We start from the raw sequence: 23,387 nt of genomic DNA on the forward strand, positions 1-23,387 counted from the left end.
GGTTTTTATCATTATAGCTATAATTTAAATTGATAGTCGCTTTCTTAATTCTGTTAGTCACTTTTCTCATCACTGTGGCAAAAGATGTGCTAGAGTAATTAATGGAGGAGGAATTTATCCAAGTTCATAGTTTTGGGGGTACACAGTCCATCATGTCAGGGAAAGCATGGTGGGGAGCAGCTTCTGGTTAGGAGCTGTGTGTGCTGGCTTGTATACATCTCAGCAGACGCGAGAGTAGACAGCATTCTATTAGAACTCTGACCAGGCTATCGCCTTCCTCTGGTACACCACTAACTTTCTGAAGAAAAAAATCTCACTTTTTAAATTAGCCTCATATCTTTCTAAAACAATACCACAAGCTAAAGACCAAATGTTCTAACACATGAGTGTATGGGAGAGAGTTCACATTCAAACCATAGCTCCATTTCTTACAGCCCAGCCTACAATTATTGTGAATGAAAAGTTCAAGTTCCTCAAAGGTACCTTCTGGAAAGAAAAAGATATTGTCATTTGTGTACATATGAAGATTTCCAAAATTCTAATGTGAATGGATTTCAAATGATTAACGAACTGGTTGGGGAATAATGAAGAAAACCACTTACATGTAATGGCTAGAATTTCCCCACTGATGCTCACTCTTACCTTTGCTTTATATTTGTTTTCTCCGCCCATTCGCCCATTAACAACCAATCCCTGTGTCTCCAGCCATGCAGTGGTTCTGCCTGCAGTCACTGCCATGGAGTGGCTTCTATCCTCAGGACAAGCAGGAGGCAGATGGTGCTTCTCTGCTTGTGAGGGAGAGAGGATGCTGCCTAATGCCCACCAGGGAAAGGAAAGCTAAATCCATCGTCTACGTGGTGTGACAAGCAGCTATGCAGTAGGTTATATATTCCAAAGACTGAATTTGAAGATTCTCTCTGTCTTAACTCATGGAAGCCCTGTCACGATTTAAGCACTACTGTACAAATCTTCAGGGAGTGGCAGATTCCAAGCAGAGCAGCAGAGTGACATCTCATCACTGTGCAGGCAGCCTTATCCAACCTCTGTGACAGCAGGATCAAGCTGCTCACAGGAGCATGCACCTACCACCTGGTTGAAGCATTGCATGGTGTGGCTTGTGTCAGTCTCATATGGAGAACAAAAGCCTTGAGTCACTTTATGTAAAACTTCACTAAGATCTCTATTCCCTTCTGAGCCATTAGCCAACCTAAAAAGGTTCCAGAGGACCACAGGTAAAAACAAGCTTCATTGACCAATGTCTGAGAGGCCTTTCCCTATAGGACCTCAGGCCGGCCAACTGCATCTTTGCCATAGGAATTGTGCCAGCAATGAAACAGAAAGGCAACAGAAACAGCCATGAATCTTGTCACTAGATTATATACCCTTCTTGGTAATCTTGAAAGCAGATATGGATCAGGAAAAAAAAAGCAACACCGAGAGGGAACAGGGTGATACAGGAAAAAGAAAGAGTCTGAAACAATGGTAGGCCAGCTTCCTCATGTTGCCACTGTGAGGCATCATGAGAGTGGACATGATCTCACTCACACCATAGTCTGTTTAGGATAGTTTCCCACCTCCTTCATATTCTGAAAGCCCCACGTTTTTCTTGACTTGGAGACAACACCACCTGAATCTCTGCCTTTTTACCTCATGACATCATCTCTCAAGTAAATGAGGCTCAATGAAGTCCCTGCAGCCTTTTTTCATTCTTTAGAAAAGAAATTCTGTATGGATCAAAACAATAATGTGAAAAATGTCACATGCCAATCACCATTGAAAACCTCAGTGAGTACACGCACAGATTCAAGATGGGAAAGGTAAATTTAACTCTTGGCACAGTTAGGACATCTTCCTAAAAAACGACTTTCAGATATATCTAATTTAAGCCCAATAAACAAGCTTAAGGAAGAATGATGATCAGGCAAATTTTTTTCTAACAAGTAGATAATGTTTGTAATGTACCAGGAGTGCTTGAACAAAAAAAAGTATTTCCAAAGTGCAGCTCATGAACAAGTTAGACAAGTCTAGAAAAAAGACTGCAAACCTTCTGACTAAAGAAATACAGTTCAAATAAAGTAGTAACAGCAATAGCCTAGACTGGAAGGGTGACCTTTGGAAGACAGAACAAGAAAACAAATACTCAAAGGAAAAATGGGAATCTTGATAGATCTAAAGGAAACATGAACAATGGGGCATCATAGAAGCCAAGAAGAGAGTATTATCATGGAAGAGAAAAGGGTTTCTTGTAGTTTGTATTATGTTTGTGTGCATGGTGTGTATTTTCTCACTTCATGAGACAGAAAGCTTGACAAAGCCAAATGCTGTAAAGAAATTAATAAATAATCAAAGATATATTAACCAGGGTTTCCTAATAGATAATTGATAAATGACAGTTTGGATAGATGATAGAATTGATGACAGATAGGTGATAGATAGATGATAGACAGCAAACATGACTGATTGGTTGATTGATAGATAGATGATATAAATGAAAGAGAAAGAGCAAGGAGGGAAAAGGGGAGGGAGGGAGAAAAGGAAAACAGAGAGATTGGCAACCATTTGAGTAGGAGTAGTTTCATGTCAGGGTAACAACATGTCAAGGCCCATGATAATGGGCCTAGAAGTTAATGGAGTCAAGACAATAAAGAAGCTTGGCTGTGACTGAGAGACAAGGCATATATATGGTAAAGTCCAGGGTGAAAGGACTCCACATCAGGGTGTTCTGTCTGCTGTTTGCTCCAGTGAGTTAGACCTGTTTCCATGCCAATGGAGGCAAACGCTGAAGATAATATACTTCCTGGGGTTCCTGGGTGAAGGAGGAGATGCTGCCCAAGAAGAAAGGATTCTCTTAAGTAGACTATGAAGAAAAGGGGTTGAGATGGCCACTAAGTCACAGAGGTGCCTGTCAATTCATTGATGAAGTCATATCAAACCACAGTAGATAAATTGTTTTACCAAATAATCCTTTAATTTCATTGGTCTCTTATAATAGTCTATTTTTCCCATCCTCTCCTGTTTCTTCATCTTTCTCTCTCCCCATCCTCACTGTCTCTCTTCCCCTTTCAATAGTGTTCGCTCTCCAGATCAGTGGTGGTTTTAATCATGTGGATATAATACTTTATTCCAACAAGAAACACAGGATCCTCTTATCTGGTGCCCATAATCCAAAGCTCTGGCATTCCTATCCAGTCAGCCACCAGAGGAGAGAGAAAGCTCAGATGATTTAGGAGGAAGATAGAAGCTATACTTGAAAATGACCAAGTACACTGGTCCAGACACAATCATTTGTCTCTAGAGCTGCATGAGTCTGGAGTCCAGTACAGGCTGTCTGGTTGCAAACCTTACATAAGGAACAACACTGTTGAGGCTTGCTTTCACTGTTAATAGGGAAAAACTTGTTGGCTTTGAACTGATGTTGTTAACATTTTATCAATACCAGTTAGCTCTGATGTCAACATTGGGCCCTCAAAAATATCCAAGGAAGAAATGAAACTAGGGAAGAAGTTCTAAGAGAGAAAGAAAAAGTATTTGAATTGAACAATTTAGATGCCTATGTAGAAGAGAGCCAATTACCTGATGTAACTGATATGATTGTGGCAAATCTTTCCATACCTACAACAAATAAAACTCAGCTAAAGGAGTTTTGCGCTCCATCCCTAAGAAGTAAAACAACTGATTCAACACTGAAGACAATTAGAGTTTTGTGGGTATAAGGAATTATGAAGGTATTAGAAACCCAAAGGGCATCTGGTCACTATTATCTATCCCAATTTTACACACACACACACACACACACACACACACACACACACACACACACACATATATGGAGAGAGAGAGAAAGAGAGAGAGACAGACAGAAATTGCACTGCTGTTGAGAGTTATGTACTTTATATCAATTGGTTTCTCAGTTAGCTTTTTTGCTTCATTTCCCCTTAATTAAACAACTCCTTCCATTATTTAACGTAGACACAGCAATCTAAGTTAATAATGGTGATTATGTTCACAGAGATGATTAAGACTGTTAACCATCCAATGGACGGGGTAGGTATGGAAACCAACAAGTTCACACATGTCTCTGTAGAAGCAAGGTAAATAAGAAGCATTAACTGTATTAATTGGGTCAGAAAAGATGTCAGGGCAAGACTCTGTCTTAATGAAATAATACCTGAGAGAACCAGTGTAAGGAAGTATGGAATGGCAGTACTACATGGAACCATGCACGACATAGCATGGCACTTTGACTTGGGTGAGTACACTGTGTTTGCCATACCTGAACACCGCCAACTGTCACACCCAGTGTTCCTTCCTCATGCAGGCAAAACAGCTGTGGTCCCTGGGAACTAATGAGAAAATTATTTCAACATTTTTAACACATAAACAACTTGTCCCTTTAATGCTCAGACCCATTTCAGTGTAACAAAATATACTGAATAATGACAGATGGTACTGGCCTTTTCTAACTCCTATTTGGAGCTCATCTCATCTTCTCTTTATATGTTGTCTGTTATTTTGTTCTTTCTTTCTTTTTTTCTTTCTTTCCTTTTTCCTTCCTTCCTTCCTCCTTTCCTTTTTTCCTCTTCTTTTTAGCAGAGGAGAGAGGCCACACCCAGAACCTTAAAAAGCACGCTATCCTGGGACCACCAGCACATACCCAGCCTACCCCAACCACTCCTCCTTTTTGTATCATATTCTGGCCCACAACTCTGAGGGAAGCCTCCTCAGCATCCAGAACCCCAAGTAAACACCCTACCAGGGGATCACCAACAGTCCCTGAGCACTCATCCAGACTATCTTCACAGCCCCTCCTCTCCTCATCACCATATCCCTGCCCAGACCTTCTTGGAAATCCTCGGCCTATCAGATGCCAAGTAAGTACCCACGTTTCCAACAGAAGTGCCCTAATATAACAGAGGCCAAGCTGGCTCCCAGAACGTCTGGTAAGCCCCTGCACTCAGACCACCAATACTCCTCCAGAGCCCACCCAGCCTATCTCCAAAGAGCTATATCTCTCCTTGTTATCCTTAGCCCATACCTCCAGAGGAAGCCCCAAAGGCCACACTGGCACCAAGAATTCCTGGTAGGCTGCTCACCAGGAGACTCCTTCTAATCTCTCAGTGCCTGCCCAACAAACCCTCTCCTTGTCAAGGATACCCAGACCCCAACTCTTGCTGAAGACTCTCAGGCTAGAACAAAGGCCAAGTTGGCCACTAGAATTCAAGCCTCTAATGTGGGGAAAAAACCTGTTGACAAGGGCCATCCCAGTCACCAGGAGTTCAGCTCCCGACCTAAGTGGAGAGCCTCTATTCAACTATAGGCCAATGTAGCCAGAAGCATAGGGAAATGGAAGCCAAGGAACAAGACACACATCTAACAAAGACAAACTCAGAAATCAGCACCTATACAAACTAGAATCACCACAAATCCAAATGCCTAGATGCCAGTTTAGGATCGCAATCAACGATAACCAGGGCAATATGTCAGTTATCACCAGAGCCAAGGTATTCTATAAAAGCTTTCAATATTCCAATACAGATGAAACACAAGAAAATGACCTCAAAACCAACTTTATGAAGATGATAAAGGTCCTCAAAGTGGAAGTGAATGAATCTCTTAAAGAAAACCAAGAAAAAAGACAAATAGTTGAAGGAAACAAATAAAACTGTTCAAGAACATAAAATGGAAACAAAAACAATACAGAAAACACAAACTGAGGAATTCTAGAACAGGAACTACAGACACAAGTATCACCAATAGAATACAGGAGATGGAAGAGAAACTCTCAGATATTGAAAATAACAACAGAAGAAATAGATACATTGGTCAAAGAAAATCTTAACCTAAAAAATTATTGAAATAAAATATCCAGGAAATCTGGGACATTATGAAAAGACCAAACCTCGTAATAGAAATAGAAAGAAAAGAATCTTAGCTCAAAGACATAGAAAATATTTTTAACAAAATCATTGAAGAAAAATTTTCTAACCCAAAGAATTAAATGCCTATAAAGGCACAAGAAGCTTATGGAACACCAAATAGATTGGACCAGTAAAGCAAGTTGCTTTGCCATATAATAGTCAAACCACTAAACATACAGAACAAAGAAAAATATTAAGAGCTACAAAGGGAAAAGGACCAATTAACATATAAAGACTGATGTATTAGAAATATACCTCAATTCTCAATGGAGACTCTAAAAGCCAGAAGGACTTAGGCAGATGTCCTACAGACTCTTAAGAGACCATAGATGCCAACCCAGATTTTTATACCCAGCAAAACTGTCAGTCATCTTAGATGGAGAAAACAAAATATCTTTTATCAACAAGTCAAATTTAAACAATATCTATCCACAAATCCAGCCCTACAAAAGATATTAAAAGGAAACCTCCAACCCAAGGAGCCTAATTACACCCATAAAAACATGGCAACAAATAATTTCACACCAGCAAAATCAAAAGAAAAGAACCACATATGCACAAACCAAAAAATATAGGGATTAACAAACATTGATCATTGATAATTCTCAACATCAGTGAAATCTATTTCACAGTAAAAAGCCTCAGGCTTTCAGAATGGATATAAAAACTGAATCCATCCTTCTGCTGCATCTTTGGAAATCAATATGGTGATTTTTTAAAAAAAATTGGAAATCTATCTACCTCATGACACTGCACTGCTGTACTACTCTTGGGCATACACCCAAAGGACACCTCATCCTACCACAAGAACACTTGCTCAACTATGTTCAGAGCTGCTTTATTCATAATAGCCAGAAACCAGAAACAACATAGATGTCACTCAACCAAAGAATGAATAAATAAAATGTGGTACATTTACACAGTGAAATAATACTCAGTTGTTAAAAAACAATGACATCATGGAATTTGCAGGCAAATGGATGGAACTAGAAAAGATTATTCTGAGTGAGGTAACTGAGACCCAGAAAGACAAGTATGGTTTGTGCTCTCTTATTAGTGGATATTAGCTATAAAGTAAAGGATAAGCTTGCTACAATTCACAGACCCGGAGAGGTTATGTAACAAGGAAGGCTCAAGGGGTGACATATAGATCTCCCCGGGAAAGGAAAATCGAATAGATTTTGTAGATGGTCTGGGAGTGGGTGGGGCAGGGAACAGGAAGGTTCAGGGGAACAAGGGTGGTGGTGGAGGGCAAGAATACTGGGAGAGACAACTGTAATTAGGGGGAAGTTGGAGGTTAAAGTAGAAAACTAGTATAGTGGAAACTCCCTGGAATCTAAGAGAGTGACCCTAGTGATGTTTTCTATTAATGGGTGACACGGAGCCCAACCTAGCCATCTTCTTTAATCAGACAAGGCTCCTAGCAGTGGAACTGGGGCACCAACCCTTAGACCTACACTATGTTCTTTCAGGGTATGTTGGAGTAATGGTGGCTCAGAACTTGTGGGAGTGGCCAACCAATGACTAATCCAACTTGTGGCCCACATCAGCAGAAGGAGCCCACACCAGGCACTGTATGGATGGCCAGGAACCAGAGACTGGTCTGCCCAGAGACCCAGTATAGAACTAAATATGACTGGCAAAAAAGAAAAAGTTTGTGAAATGATTTCTAATGATGTTTTGCTATACTCAGAGGTTGGTGCCTAGCAGACAGGCATCATCAAGCACCTGAGACAAGCAGATGCAGAAACCCACAGCCAAACACTAGGTAAAGGCAGGGGAACCCTGAAGAAGAAGAAGGGGAAGAGGATTCTAGGAACCAGAGGGGTCAAGGGGAGCACAAAAACACAGCCCACAAAATCAACTAAATAAGACTCATAGGGGCTCACAGAGATGAAGGCAACAACCGCAGACCCTGTATGAATCCATGCTAGCCCCTCTGCATACACATTACAGCTGGGTAACTGGTGTAGTTTCGTGTTCTTGTGGGACTCCCAACAGCAGAAGTAATATCTCTAACTTTCGCCTGTACTTGGGACCCTTTTCCTCCTACAGAGTCATCTCATCTAGCCTTGATATGAGGGTTTGCAATTGGTTATGCCATGTTCAGTTGATATTCCTAGGAGTCCTGCTCTTTTTGTTTTAAGGGAAATGGAGGAGGAGTGGATCTATGGGGGAAGGGGAGGTGGAGGTAGTGTGGGAGAAGCAGAGGTAGGAGAAACTGGTTAGGATGTAATATATATAAAAAAAGTAAAAGTTGGAAAAAAAATCAATCTAACTCAAGATACTGTCTTTATTATCTCTGTATCACCTTGTTATTCATGGTGATTTTAGTGTAGCACTTAAATGCCAACATGTTTGAATAGAACAGCATATACCTTCTGCTACTACAGAAACATCTCATTATTCAATGTTTGCAAAGGCAAAGGAATATGGTCCTTATATAATTTATACGTTCTTGCAGTGTGTTATTAATGTGTGAACTTTATAAGAGTATAATTTTGAAGCAATTTCCCATAAAACTGTTATCAGTATTATCTTATAAATTCCAGATAATTTAACTCAATATTCACTTAACCAAATTACCCCACTAATCACATGTTCATTTTTTAAATAATGGCTCAGACTGATACCACAAATTTTTGGTGAAAGTTGAGCCTTCTAGATGATATATTGCTGCATGACTTAAGGCAAAGGACTACTGCTATTTTCATAAATGAGTCTGCTTTTCCTGCTTTGGTTAATATGCATATACTGGATACATTTTGGGCAAAAATCTACCTACGCTATTTTAAAAGATAATTATACACTAATTGTATTTGATTCTGAGAAGTCACCAATGCAGGGGGATATGTGAAAATGAATAATGGATTAGTGTCAAGATAACCTAGCATTGTGTACAGGCTTGGAGTCTGGTAGCAGCTCTGTGGCCTTGGAAATACTTGCTACTTCAAATCCCCAGTCTGATCATGGATTATGTGGAGATAATAGGATTAAGCTGGCTCACCAAGTCTTCTTGGAACATCATTCCAGAATCCCCGATCTTCTTAAGTACTTAATTACAGATTATCCTATGTTGCCTGTGTCTGAGGTCTATATAACCTATCTTTGCAAATGCATTAGTAAGCCATCCAGCTCATGTCATAGACCATCCATTTACTCGTTTCAAAGCGTTAGAAATTTCTTTGTATAAAGGTTGTACCTCTGGAATCCCCGGGACATGTGCCTGGGCCATGGACCTAACACTTAACTATTTCTACGTCCTTTGAGAATTAAGACTGTACAGAGATCTGAGGTGCCAAGACTCCCTGAGACAAAAGTTACATTTCTTCCTCTGCAGATGATGACAATAATATTTTGTTTAATAAAATTATAGTAAAGAGGTTCAGGAGAGAGTATGTCACTGTTCTAAGATCACAGGACACTTCAGGAAAGTTATCTAATACACCCCCCCCCCCCAAACAGGAGATATTGGGTAAAGACAGATTTTATGGAAGCCCTTACTTTTCCTTTCTACAACTAGCTTGATATAGCATGTGACACATTTGTATAGAGCTGACGACCACGAATGATACATCTCCATAATGGTGCACGAAAAGTACTAGCTAAATAGACATCTTGTCATTAGAATTGGAACACCCATCTGGTCAGGAAATGTCTGATGTGGAAGAGAACTCAAGCCTTAAGGCTGTTGTAACCCTATATTCACAGAAGGTAGGAGGGTACCATGGGCTTCTGCACAAAGCTGTCTGGAAGCAGGAAACAGAAGCTGTTGTTGAGCTGAAGCCTCAGAACAAACCACTGGGCTGTCTGGAGGTTGGCAGAGCTGACAGAGACCCTGAAGCCAGCATAAAGATAGGTGTCGTTAGTGGTCAAGAACAATGATGTAAGCATGCTAATTTTCTTTGTGATGGTGAGTGTTAATTATTTGGACTATGAACATCTATCAGATGAGAAATATGGAATGATAGGACAGAGGCTCTCTTCTTCAGGGCTGGACTGAAACTGTCTAGCATCGTTAAACAAGGAGTGAAGTCCAGGGATGATGCACACTTTGCTAAAGCTGCTCCTGGGATGAGGGAAGTCATGGTGTGGAAGAGTGAAGCAGAAGATCAGAGTTCTGCCTTCTAGGGAAATGTTTTCATATGACAAGAAGTCTCTCTGGGACAGCAGATCCTGAACCTGTCTCCTTGGCTTAACTGAGATAGTCTTAATGCATTCAAATATTGTCTAATTTCTGTCTTAGTCAGGGTTTCTATCCCTGCACAAACATCATGACCAAGAAGCCAGCTGGGGAGGAAAGTGTTTATTCAGCTTACACTTCCACATTGCTGTTTTATCAACAAAGGAAGTCAGGACTGGAGCTCAAGCAGGTCAGGAAGCAGGAGCTGATGCAGAGGCCATGGAGGGATGTTTCTTACTGGCTTGCTTCCCCTGGCTTGCTCGGCTTGCTTTCTTATAGAACCCAAGATCAACAGCCCAGGGACAGCACCACCCACAATGGGCTGGGTCCTCCCACCTTGCTCACTAGTTGAGAAAATGCCTTACACCTGGGTCTCATGAGGGCATTTCCACAACTGAGGCTCCTTTTCTGTGATAACTTCAGCTTGTGTCAAGTTGACATACAAAACTAGCCAGTACACCAACCATGCCAGGAAGAAAGTGGAACAAGATACAGCCTTCTCTCAGACTTGTAAAGCACTCCAAGCGCACCAAGCCCCAAAGGCCTCCTATGGTTCACCCTTTCCTATACGTATAGTGCACCAAGTTGAGTCAGGCTCCTAGAAAGAGTGAAATAACCCCCACCACCCACTAAATGTAGTTTTTCAAAAATATCTGTGCTTTCTCCTCAGCACAAATGCTCTCTGAAGTCTCTCACTGTTGTTCACCACAAGGAAGCTAAAAGGACGCAAAGCAGGACAAATGATTAGCTCCTGTGGTCCAGAGTCCTCCAGACTCCTTCAAAGCCAGGTTCTGGAATCTCAGCACAAACCCGACCTTACTGTGGGGTGGAAAGTTTCCACTTGGATCTGAAACACTTTCTGTTTGTCTATGTTTAACATCCTGTGAAGTTTGCCAGAGCCAAAATGGAGTCACTTTAGCTATCACCAAGACTTACTACGAAATAAGACCAGGAAGCTGTAAGTGGAGGGGTATGATGGCTATAAGTCTGATAGTAAGGACTAGTCATAAAAGATACACCCGTGACCACAGCCTTCCAAAAATTCACCACAATAAACAGAGAGAACTCATGTAAGGATGAGACCTTCAGCAACCATATATCCAGCTTTGGACTGGCCCCATGCTTGTTATTTGTTCCTAAATACCTGTTATTAATACATGTGGCCAGCATTATCACTTCAAAATATTTCATGTGACCCTTCAGAGCTTCCCCTAGCCATAGCTCCTTGAATATATACTCTTGTTGACTGTGGCACATAGGTTCCCATTGGGATGTTCTCATATTTCCAAACAAACATATCCATTTTTAGATAATATATTTGAAGGTTTTGGCAAAGGAAAAATGTAATAGAGCATCCAAAAATACATCTGTAGAGTTGGTGGTCTTGATTTTCAGGATAATTCTCAGGATTGCATAGAGCCTTGGTAGAATGCTTGAGGCATGCATAAGTGGAGGTGAAGAGTTTTCAGATACGTCCTAAAAGGCCATGTTTGTAAGACAAATAATTTTAAGACTGGGAGGTTGTAATCTCTAAAAATAAATAAATAAATAAATTAAGTAAAAAATTAAAGCAAAATGGAAGCAAACTATTTAGAACTGGGTTATAGTTGATTCCCGACAGTGTGTTTTAAGAATGGACCAGACTGGGGGCAGGGGATGGATGAATGAGACTGACCAACCTGAAGCAGATGGAAAATTGGAATTAATTTAGAATTGGGGGTGAAGGCTCCCTTCCTAAGAAGATTTATGTATTCTTAATCAGGAAGCTTTTCTGTGGTACAGGATGGACACTATACCCAGAAGAAAAACGCGAGAGAGTATGGCACCAAACGGGTGCACTGTGAAAACCCAGAACTACACTAAGACTGAGATAAGACCCTCACAGTTCTCCCCAACACGAGAGGCTGGCTTGTGAAAGCAGACACAAGAATAAATGTTCCCTAAAGCTTTGCAAAACCCTTTAATTCTCTCCCCATGTTCCACCTGGAGTGCCATGGCAGTAATGTTGCAAGAATGTCGAGTAGTCACTCACAAATGCATCAATTTCTAAAGCCTAGGGACAAGTCTCATAGAGTCACGCAACCACACAATACAATTAACTGTGTGCAGTGGACAGGGGCCTGGCTGCCAAACTTCACAAGTGCTACAGAAAACAGTTTTCGTTACCCAGGATGCTAGTTGCAGAGCCAGGACTCTGAGGTGTTGAGTGTCCAAGCACTAAGTGCGATCTCTCTTCAGTCTTGGAGCGAGGTTGCTGTGGGTCTTCTGAATGCCGGAGACTGAGACTTCAGACACTCACATACTCCATACTCCGCACACTTGGACATAAGCTCCAGGGTTATGGTTTTAGAATGTGATTTAGTTGTATACATTGTGCTCTAGGAACTCTTCTGCTTCACTCTTCCACACCATGACTTCCCTCATCCCAGAAGCAGCTTTAGCAAAGTGTGCATCATCCTTGGATTTCACTCCTTGTTTAACGATGCTAGACAGTTTCAGTCCAGCCCTGAAGCGGATAACACTGGAATATGATGTTTCATTTTATTCTCTGTTTTCCCCACTTTTAAGAACCTATTCTGACAACAGGACATATTACAGACTTATCAACTTTTAGGAACCATTTAACCACAATATTACCCTAGACTGTAGAAACTATATAAAGTATTTAGACAAGTTATTGAGTTTTAAAGCTCACTAATTTAGAGTCCCATGTCTGGGATATCATAAACATCCTGGAGAGTCAGTAAGTTGAAGTCAGGCAATTAAGTGACTATCTAAGCCTCAAAGCTATGAAGTATCAAAATAAAACAAACCTAGGACCTTAGACTCTAAATGTAGTGTTCTTTTTATAATAAAATAAGTTTCCTTTGGAATAAAAATTCCTCAAATTTCTAAAACCCAATTATATAAGTAATTTCATTAAATGTAAATGGCTTAAATCTATTAATACAGAATAGAAATGATCAGCTTGATAAAGAATCAAGTCATCAGCTTTTAACAACAGACCGGGAATATGAAGGATTTAATATCTGCCATTCTACATGCACAAACCTGGAAGGGTTTGCTTTTTATGGTTAATTAAAAAAATCCCTCCCTGCTCATTGCGCATGTAATGAAGCCACATTTTTACATGTTCTATATGGTCTGGGCTTTGAGGCTCTCCTGTTTTGTCTCATTGTAGACCACTTTCATGTATCTCCCTTTTCCCAGCATCCCATCACCCTGTCTATGTTAATGCTCTTTTGTCTCTCCTCCCCTTGACATAGCTCTTACTCTTTCCTCAGAAGGACAGGTACTATCTCCCTCCATGTCACTTGGTTAAACCGCATTCACTCTTCACAGCTCAGCTCAGCATGAATTTCCTCAGGGACATTGACTCTGCCTAGACCATGACTAAAGACACTCATGACGTTACCAAGTCCTCTACTTTTTACTGGTAGTTCATAGTGACAAAACAATAAGCTATCACCTTTGCTAAACTGAAGCCACAGAGAGAACTAAATTGTCTAAATTGCTCATGTGTCACATTACCCAGCACACTGATAGATGTTTAATAAAATGTGTTTGAACAGATGACTGACAGGTGCTATATCATAAGATATATCTTATTTCCTTTTACAAGTCAGCATAATATATCACAAATAACTGTGGATGAAAAGTCTGACTTCTGAGGTCTACTCAAATGAGAATATTATAGAATTCTCTTCTCCTCCTCAGAATGAACCTAAAACATGAGCTTTTTCAGTAGGGAGAGGCTGAATTGTAAATGTTAGGCATTTCAGAGACTTTCTGAGAACAATCATGTTTTCAATCAATACACCATGGAAGTCTCATTAACAGGTAGTCAAAACTTAAATTACAATGTATCTTAGAACCGCATAATGTATATGTAGGTGTCCATTTCTGCCAAATAGCTGGCCTTCAATTCACCTCAATACTGTTTGTCCTGGAAGCACTGATATTCATGTGAATCCAGACAAAGCAGGTGCTTCTTAACTGCATGCATGGCCAGTCTCTTTGATTACTAAATTGATCATGTCAAAAGCCTTGTTGCAGGTCTTCTATATCTTTCCATGCTGAGGTAAAAATGCTGACTGTCGCTTTCAAACAACTATCCTGTGCCACACAGAGCTCTTGACCCCATCAATATACTTAATGTGACAACAGAGCTGAATTCTAAATACACGAGACAGCCACCTATAGCTAGTGGTTATGGCCTGGCTAAGTGCAATGATGTGACACACGGATAAAGCGTTGAACATATAGCAGATCCATGGGGACTGTGGTTATTTAGTCGTGCAGGTGATGAGGATAACATCCCTAAACTTGTCCTTCCCTTTATCTCATTCTTTAGCTGCCTTTATCCTAGGATGCAGGAAGATGTTTCAATGGTAGTGGTAGCTCTGGGGACCCGTTGAGTCTCAAGCACAGAGCCCATTCATTCAGTTTCTCATGTTAGCACCATTCAGCAATGCTTGGGTACTGGTGTCTCCTTTGGGAAGGTCAAGGAGACCCCTGGACTTCCAGGGGAGATAGTGAATCTAGAGTGTGCCTACCTGCTTTCCAGTGATATTTCTTCAGTGGGCTGCTCTATGTCTCCTGAGAATGTGTTTTAACCTTAGGTCTGCCAGTTTTCCTTGTTATTGTAAATTGGGAATGAAAATGGTAATGGTTGACAGACACCCATTACAGTGTGTTAAATTCAATATTTAACAAAAACATGAGACGCATACCACACTATATAAGCATATCTTAACACACTCGACACTACCCCACACTGTAGTATCTCTACCTACACACACACACACACACACACACACACATACACACAGACAGACAGACAGTCTAGGTAGCAGACCCCAGCAATACACCACTCCAAGTGATCACCAAGTGCAGCAAAGCCTAGGTGACTTCAGTGGAACTTTGGATCATATCAAAACAGGAGAAATGAAGGCTGGATGAAACATAAGTGATTGAGATCCAGCAAGATTCCAAGGGAAGGGGGCTTTGGGTTTTAGTTTGCTGGTAAATGTGTTGCTCTTTAATAGTGTCTCCCTTGTCTGCTTTCATTTTTGTTGTTTGTACTTTTGTGTTTTATCCAAAACTTGGCGATCTTTATTGCCAAGACCAACGTCAAAGAGCTTTCTCTGTAATTTTTTCCAGATATTTAAGGGCTTTAGTTTAAGTCTTTAGTTCATCTTTATATGTGTATAAAATAACTGTCTGCATATTGGAGAGACTGTCCTTTCTGTGTCTGTATTCTTGGTGCCTTCATCAAATTCTGGTTGCATGCATATATATGTATGTATGCTTTCTAGTCTGTTCCATTGGTCTGTGTGGCTATTTTCATGCCAACCATATTGTATGACTGGCATATCTATTCATTTACATTGAGATTGGAAAGTGAGATACTTCCGGTATTGTGTTTTCTTTACAGCAGTAGCTACTGCGAGTGCGTGCACATTTTAGAAATTGAGCCTTCCTTTTTATATCTGTGAAGAATGACACTAGGATTTTTATTGGGATTACCATGAATCTATATATTTTTAAGCAATGTGGCTATTCCTCTGATCGTTGAACACAGGATATCTTTTCATTTATTCCATTTGTATGCACCTCAATTTCTTTCATCAGTGTCTTTTAGTTTTCAGTGTACAGATTTTTACTACCTTGCTCTTTTTCAGTAGTCCATTGTTAGCACACAGACATGAAACTAATGTTATATATTGATTGTGAATAGCAAAAATGTCTTAAATGTGTTAGTTCTACAAGGGTTTGGTGGAGTCTTCTGTATAAAACATTATGTCATCTGCAAGTGATTATAATTTCAATTCTTTATTTTCAGTTTGAGTATTTTCTCCTTTCTCTTGCCAATTTCAGCTTGATATTTGTCAGGAGTGGTGGGAGGGAACACTCTTGTCTTATATTCAATGGTACAAGAAAAATTTTCAACATTTTAGAATTTTTCAGGATGATGCTAGCTGAAGGGTTACTATATAACCTGTTTGATTTGATTCTGGTGAGATACAATCTACATTTAATGGACTGAGAACTTTTAGTCGCAGAATCACATTGATTTTCCTCACATGCTTTTTCTGTATCTATGGAGGTGATAATGTGGATTTTTTTTATCCTTCACTATGTTAAAACATTGTATATTATATGCGTTGGCCAAATATGTTAAACCATCCATGCATTCCAGGAATAAATCTCACCAGATCTTGATACATCAGTATTGAATTCCACTTGTTTGTAGTGTTTGCCTGAGTATTTTTTAATGCTTATTCATCAAGGATATCAGCTTATATTTCCCCTTTTTTGCTCTTTGACTTTGTTATGAAGATGGTGCCTTCAGAATTTGAAGAGTGTCCCCCACCCTGTTCCACCATCACTTAATTTTTTGATATAAGCAAATAATCAAGAACGACCACTTGATATTTTAGTTCTCTCTGCAGATTTCCTTCAAAGGCAGCATGTTAATATAATAGGCCTGTAGTTTGTACACAAGAGACTGCTGACTTTTATGATTTCAGTTTCAGTCTTCACATATCTGGCCATCACATTCACATTCATTTTTTAATGCTACATACAAGCTTTCATAAAGTTTGTAGGCTCAAAAGACATCTATTGTTAGCTGGTTCTGTGAACCAGGAGGCTGGTCATAGCATAACTTGGTCCTGTGTTCTGGGTCTAGAATGCTTCAGTCAAGGAGTGGTCTATCTACAACAGCATCAGAGGTGGGGATATTGAAGGACTTTCCTCTGAGCTCCTCCAAGATGCTAGAAGACAGCATTTCATTGTAGTTGCAGAATCAAAATTTCCATGTTCTTGGCTAGTAAGACTGTCCTTATCTCTGAAGCCCTGCTTCAATTTTATATGCTTTTCTCCATAGATAGACCTTTTCACAATTCAGTCACTTCCTACCTCAAGGTGTAAGAGAGACAAACCTTTTATGTGCCCTTGAAAGAGGGATAGAGTGAATGAGTGCTTCTGTGTGTGCTCATATGTGTATGTGCTCATTGTGTGTGTGTGTGTGTGTGTGTGTGTGTATACCACAAAATCTTGTACATGCATGCTTTTGCAACATATAACACAGCCTATCAATGATGACATAGAAAATAATGAGATCATGGAGGATATTAAATGATAAGATGTGAGCCCTTCAATCATATTAAAACTTTGTTTTCTGAAACTCTTTTGGTGGGGTTGGGGATTAAGCTCAGTGGTAGAGCGCTTGCCTAGCAAGTTTAAGACCCTGGGTTCAGTCCCCAGCTCTGAAAAAAAGAAAAAAAAGAATGAAACGCTTTTGGTATAGTCTATTAGAAAGTCATTACCAGGGGTTTCCACATTGGCTTTCCTGTGGGTCTATTGAGAAGCCTCTCCTAATGGAAAAATCAGTAACTGCCCAGATAAAGACTGGACATTCTAAAAGAGAAGCCCTAACATATGTCTACCAACAAGCCCAAATAGGGAGTTGGTGCTTCCAATTTCTGTGCTGTGACACGACAGAAACTGTGCTGAAATCAAGGATTTATTGTTGCTGATTTTGTTGGTGTCACACTGTTAACACAAGACAGGATGTGCTAGACACAGACTTCTAGTGACTTGGTCATAGGTGAATATCTCCAGAATGGAAGTGCTCTCTCCTCCTCTCACCTAGTTGAGCAATATTTGTGCCTCCTTCAGAGCTGCTATCATTCATGTGTTGTCTGTCTTAAGCTCTTTGCATGTCTGTCTTGTAACCTGTACTAGACTGAAATTTCAAGAGTTAAAAGAAGAAGGTTTTATGACTCCCTGGCACCCCAGTACACCCAGCGCAGAGGAGTTTCTTGTTTAATGTCAGTGATGAAAGGATGAGGGCTGAGAACATGGCTCAGTGGCATGGTACTTGCCTTGTAAGTATGAAGTCCTGGGCTTGATTCCCAGTATCATCAGAGGGGCGGGGATCAATGAATGATTAGATAATGCAAAGGAAATGAGAACTTGTCAAGGATGTGTGCTTAGTTTTTTGATCATTTTGTATTTACACACACACACAATGTATTTGATCAAAGAAACAGGAATCAACATCAAATCAGTAACCTGTCTCACGCATTCAGTACATTATGCAGCCTCTAAACTAGCGCATGAATTAAAAGACTGTAATATCTAAGCCCAAAGTAAGCAGTTGGTAAGCAGATGCTGCTACACTGTAGGTAGGAACTCAATCAATGAAATCCCCCTGCTTTGCAAAAATCCACTACATTGAAAAAATGCATACAGATTAAGAAGAACAACACACCTGTGTCAATATCAAGGACTCCTCCTGCCCACACACATCCATTCATCAGTTCTAGAAGTGTGGACTTCCCAGGCTGGACCATGTGCTTAACCTCCCTGAATGTGCAGATATCTTTAAGCAGGCAATAGTGATGCTATTCTTTAAAGAATTATCTTCCTTCATAAGCTCAACTGTCTCTCAAGTTCCTATATAGAGGTCCTAACTCCCAATATGTGGCCATATTTGGAGATAGGGTCTTTGCAGAGGTAATTAATGTAAAACAGTGCAATTATGGTGGGCTTTGGTGCAATGAGACTGGTGTTCTTAAATAAAGAGGAGATGGAAACATGGAAACATGGAAACATGGAGGTCACAAAAAGATGACCATGCATAAGCCAAGGAATGAAGTCTGAGAGGGACTGTTTGTTCTTCGTGGCTCTCAGAAGAACATCCCAACACCTTGATCTCACACATCTGGCCTCCAGAACACTGAGAAAAGGTATTTCTGCTGTCTGATCTACCAAAACATGGTGCTTCAGAATTTTGGTAAATGAATACTGGTCCCTCACAAATACTACCCTTTAAGAATCTGCCTGCTGTGGTTTACATCTGAAATGTTCCCAATATCTCACACATTGAGGACTGTAAGTACCTTCCATGTAGTAAACCTACTGATGAGATCATAGCTTAATGGGCTATTAGGAGTGGGCACCTAGGCCAGTCAGTCTCTGGGGTATGCCTTTAAAGACTCTAAGTTTATTGTTGTTGTCATTGTTGTTCGCTCCTCCTCTACCCCCACCTGGTTTTGATATGAACAGTTTTTTCTGACAGCACTCCCTCCATGATGCCCTATGTCACACAGACGTGTAACAATGGAACCAGTGACCGTGGACAGAAATGTCCTAAAGCAAGAGCCTGAATAAATCTTTGGCCCTTTAAGTTGTTTGTCTCATTCCACAGAAAGGCTGACTGAGTACGAGCACGCACGAAGTTCTGGTCTTAAGGGCAAACAGTGCAAAGACAGGTGTCATATAGCATGCCTATGTTCACAGCTGTGAGAAAATAGAGGTAGGAGAAAGAGGAATTCAAGGCTATACACTCTCATATGAGAGTCTGAAGCCAGTGTGAAGTACATGAGAATCTACCCCATCCCCAGGGAGAAAAATGTAGATAAAAGATACAGCATATGTGTGTGTATTCATATACATATTTTATATGTGTATATTTTTACTGGAAATATAAATGCATGCATATGTAGTATTTATTATATACTAGTTATAGCTAACAAATACATAAAGAGCTATATAGAAAAATGTGAGGGAGGGAAATTGATCACTTAATGGAAGAACTAATAAGTAAGACCTTAACATTCTATAGTCAAGAATGTACCTAATTGGACGGACATTTATGGGTATTTGGATTCAGAAGCCTAACGACACACACATCTCATGACACACACATGCAAATTACTTCATGTTTATTACCTCTGAAAACCACAGTTGTTGGTGCTCCTGACCTTTTGGCGTAATTCTGAAACGTAAAGCACTCCACTGAAGGCGTGGCCATACAGAGTAATTCGACCGTCAGATTCCCATAGACAGGTTAACCTGCCTTTGATTCTTGGAATCATAAAATCGATTGACAACAACAACAACAACAACAACAATAGCAATAACATTTTCAAAATACTTTCAAAACTGAACACAATAGTGACTCAAAAAGCATGGGCAGAAAAGCCCTACTTATAGTGACTCTAAGGGTCTTGTCCACTTACAATCAAGAGAATGCAAAAGGGATTTCACATAACTGACTGTTAGCTGAGAAATTATGCTTTGACCAAGTGATTATTTAACGTCTCAGTGTTTAAACCCCACATAGACTACTGCCTTTCCCCACACGAGTACATTGCTTTCCCAATGGAGAGGAACTTGTCATTTGAACATCCCCTTTAGACTTCTCCCCTCACTCTGCTGTGTGAGTGACTTCTAGAAAATTCCATAAGGAGGAAGAAAATTCACTCCTCTGAAGGAACTTCAACATAATCCCAGCAGACTATCCAGCCTCAATCCCCACTAAAGCAGCCCAAATTGTAAAGTGGTTAGAATCACCATACAGCTTTGCCTCCTCCCTTGAACCTGGCCCAGGGTGCTTTGCTCTTTCCAGCTTGGCCTCAAGTCTCTCTCCAAACAGATCATCTTTTCTGCTCAGTCCTGAGCCAGGTGAGCCCCATTCTGTCTCCAACACAGAGGCCACTGAGCAAAAGTTGGAGGCAAACGTACCTAGCCCAGAGGCAAACGCCTTGCTCCAGCTTTGCCCCGCAGTAAACACATGCTCCGACGTTGTTCCTTTGTAGATTCCGAGCAAGTTTCATGAGCCAGTATCTCACAAACATCTGCCTTCATTATAATTATATTTCTATTTCAGCCGCACCAAGCTATTTACAGAGGAGCCTGTTCATAAAGAGCTTTATAATTAAGCAAACAGAAATATCTTTTTATAGGATGCAGATCTAGGGGTGATAATCACACACAAAACACACAGCAACAGTTGCAAATAGAGTGTTTAACGCTAGTTATATAGTTAGTGATGTGCTCAATAAAGCCTGACATGCCTTTGTTCCTAAATACGAGAAAATATGGTCTTTGCTACACTGCAGTGTAAACTGTCTTCTCCTAGTTTTTTCCCTAAGCTAAGGCCATATTACTCAGGATAGGTTCTTAAAATGAGTATGTGTGGATGTATGTGTCTTATATGATATGCATTCTCTGGCTTAGTAGCATTTGAAATCTGCCTGGAGTCTGGAAAGGAGAGCAAGCAAGTTGATGCTAAATATAAGCAAGAATGTATGGGCGCACAGAACGGGACTGATCACATTAGCAGAGGAGAGTCGATGTGATGGTGTTCTGGAAGTAGCTGCTAGACAAAAGCAATGAAAAACACTAATGGTGGTGTCAGAAGAATTCCACGTGCTCCAATCAAAGTCTTTCAGGGCAGCCAGCCATTTACCAGGAATGTCAGTCTTAGCTCATGTGCTTTGCAATAACTCTAACTAACCCTCCCCTTCCCATGACACTCTAAAGTTTCTATTTGCTGGTAACATTTGCTTTGTCATTTTGCAGACCTACATGATCATACGGAAATTATGTGACCCCAGAGTTCTGATGAAAAACAACCACTGTTTGTTAAGACTTTAGCCTCAGCGTTCATACATAGTGTCCGCCAGAACTTTATTCTCAAAGCAATTACTCCTGAGAATATACATGGTAGGCTAGCAGTATTGTAGAAGCAATATTGACAAATGCACACAGGAGAGACTGGGGAGATGGCTTAGTGGGTATGAGTGCTTTCTTGGCAAATTTGAGGACCTAAGTTCAAACCCTCAGTACTCACGTAAAAAGCCAGCATAACCAAAGAGCTGCACTTCTGATTCACTGAGAGACCCTGTCTCAAGACAATAAGGGCAGAGAACGATAGAGAAGGATACTGAACATTTCTTCTGGTCACTGCATATACAGGTCAAATGGAACATACAACTACACACACACACACACACATACACACACACACACACACACACACACACACTTCATTACCACCACCACCAGCAAAAAATAATATGAGAGAAAAAAATGTTCAGATCTTAAATATCAATTACCCTTCATCTGGTATTTGCAACAAAATATACTACGAAGAAAAGAAATCCAAATGTAACTCCACTTGTATATAAAACATATGACAAAAGTCTAAAATGGATTAATAAAATAATCCTTATTGCAGAAAAATATTAATCATATTCTCTATTATTATTACAAATTTTGGAATCCCTCAAATACCTAAATCAAGTAGTAGTGATTTACAACGCACACACACACACACACACACACACACACACACACACACACACCATGTGCTCCTTACCTGTAATAAAGCAGTTGTCCAAAAGTAGTAGTGATTTGGAGGAATGAATACTGCATGCTGCTAAGGGTCAGAGCAAAGGGTACATGGTGTAAAATCACTTGTGTAGAGACAGAAGCCTTAAAAGAGTGAAGAAATTGACCAGGATGCCGGCAGCAGCAGTTAAATCAGGGAAACAACTTTAGATGATTTTTTTCTTCATTCTTCTTAATTGACTGTGTTTTTTCCAAACTTTTGTGATAATTATCTACTAAGTTAAGCTGCAATCAAAGGCTGCTTTATAACTATGACCAACTTCAACAGCCATGAAAATTATAAAATTGAAGGTTTTTTATCCATCTTCAGAAGACTTACGCTATCTTTTCAGGCTGTGAATTAGAATCTGTGTACTAGCCAGGCACTCAGCTGTCAATAGGGACCTTTTAACTTGGTTGACGTTCATTTTATGTTTCTTTTTTAATGACTTTAAGTTGCAAAGTTGTAGAAGAAAGCAGAGTGGACTAGGTAAATTTCTTTGGATGCTACATGGCACCGGGTTACACAGACTTAAGTGGTGTGGACTCTAAGGTTTGATTGACCCTTATGCGGAAGCCCCCAAAGTGAGTCTCTGAACAACTAGAAGAGAGAAATTATAGAGAAAAAACTGGTTGAAATTTCAGACTGATCTATAATTGGAACTGACCACTAGTTCTGGTGACAGGATTGTTAACACAAAACTCCTTTCATTTTCTTACCTTTGAAGAGGTCCCGGAAGCCATGGATTGGTAGAGCTTGAACATATTGCATCACTTTGAGAGGTTCCTGGGTTACTGGGTGAACCAGGTAGATATCTACTCATCTGCTTCCAATGCAATTGGCAGGGTCAGAAGCTAAGAATTGATGCATGGGTATTAAGGAAATAAAAGATTTGGGGCAAAGAAGGAGAAAGCAACAGAGAGGAAGGGGGAAGGGAAAGGGACGAGATAGAGCAAGAGAGATTGATTCATGCATGTACAGACTAATCAGTGGAGAGATGATGAACAGGGCCTTGCCCTACAGTGGCCCCATCTCCCTTCAGGAACAAACACTGCCATGTCAGTGTCTCAGATGTGGTACCCTTATCATGCCTGTC

General features: G+C 40.3%; 1 protein-coding gene across 1 annotated transcript in view; it reads left to right on the top strand.

The window, feature by feature from the left end:
* Positions 1–7,559, top strand: part of LOC102557053 (uncharacterized) — a 177,811-nt gene extending 170,252 nt beyond the window's left edge. The window contains exon 6 of the transcript XR_015622309.1: positions 7,391–7,559. The gene's annotated coding sequence lies outside the window, so the exon portion shown is untranslated. The remainder of the gene's footprint in view (positions 1–7,390) is intronic.
* Positions 7,560–23,387: the final 15,828 nt, after the last annotated feature.

Source organism: Rattus norvegicus, chromosome 6, assembly GCF_021556685.1.
Source record: "Rattus norvegicus strain SHRSP/BbbUtx chromosome 6, alternate assembly SHRSP_T2T, whole genome shotgun sequence".
Lineage (NCBI taxonomy): Eukaryota > Metazoa > Chordata > Mammalia > Rodentia > Muridae > Rattus > Rattus norvegicus.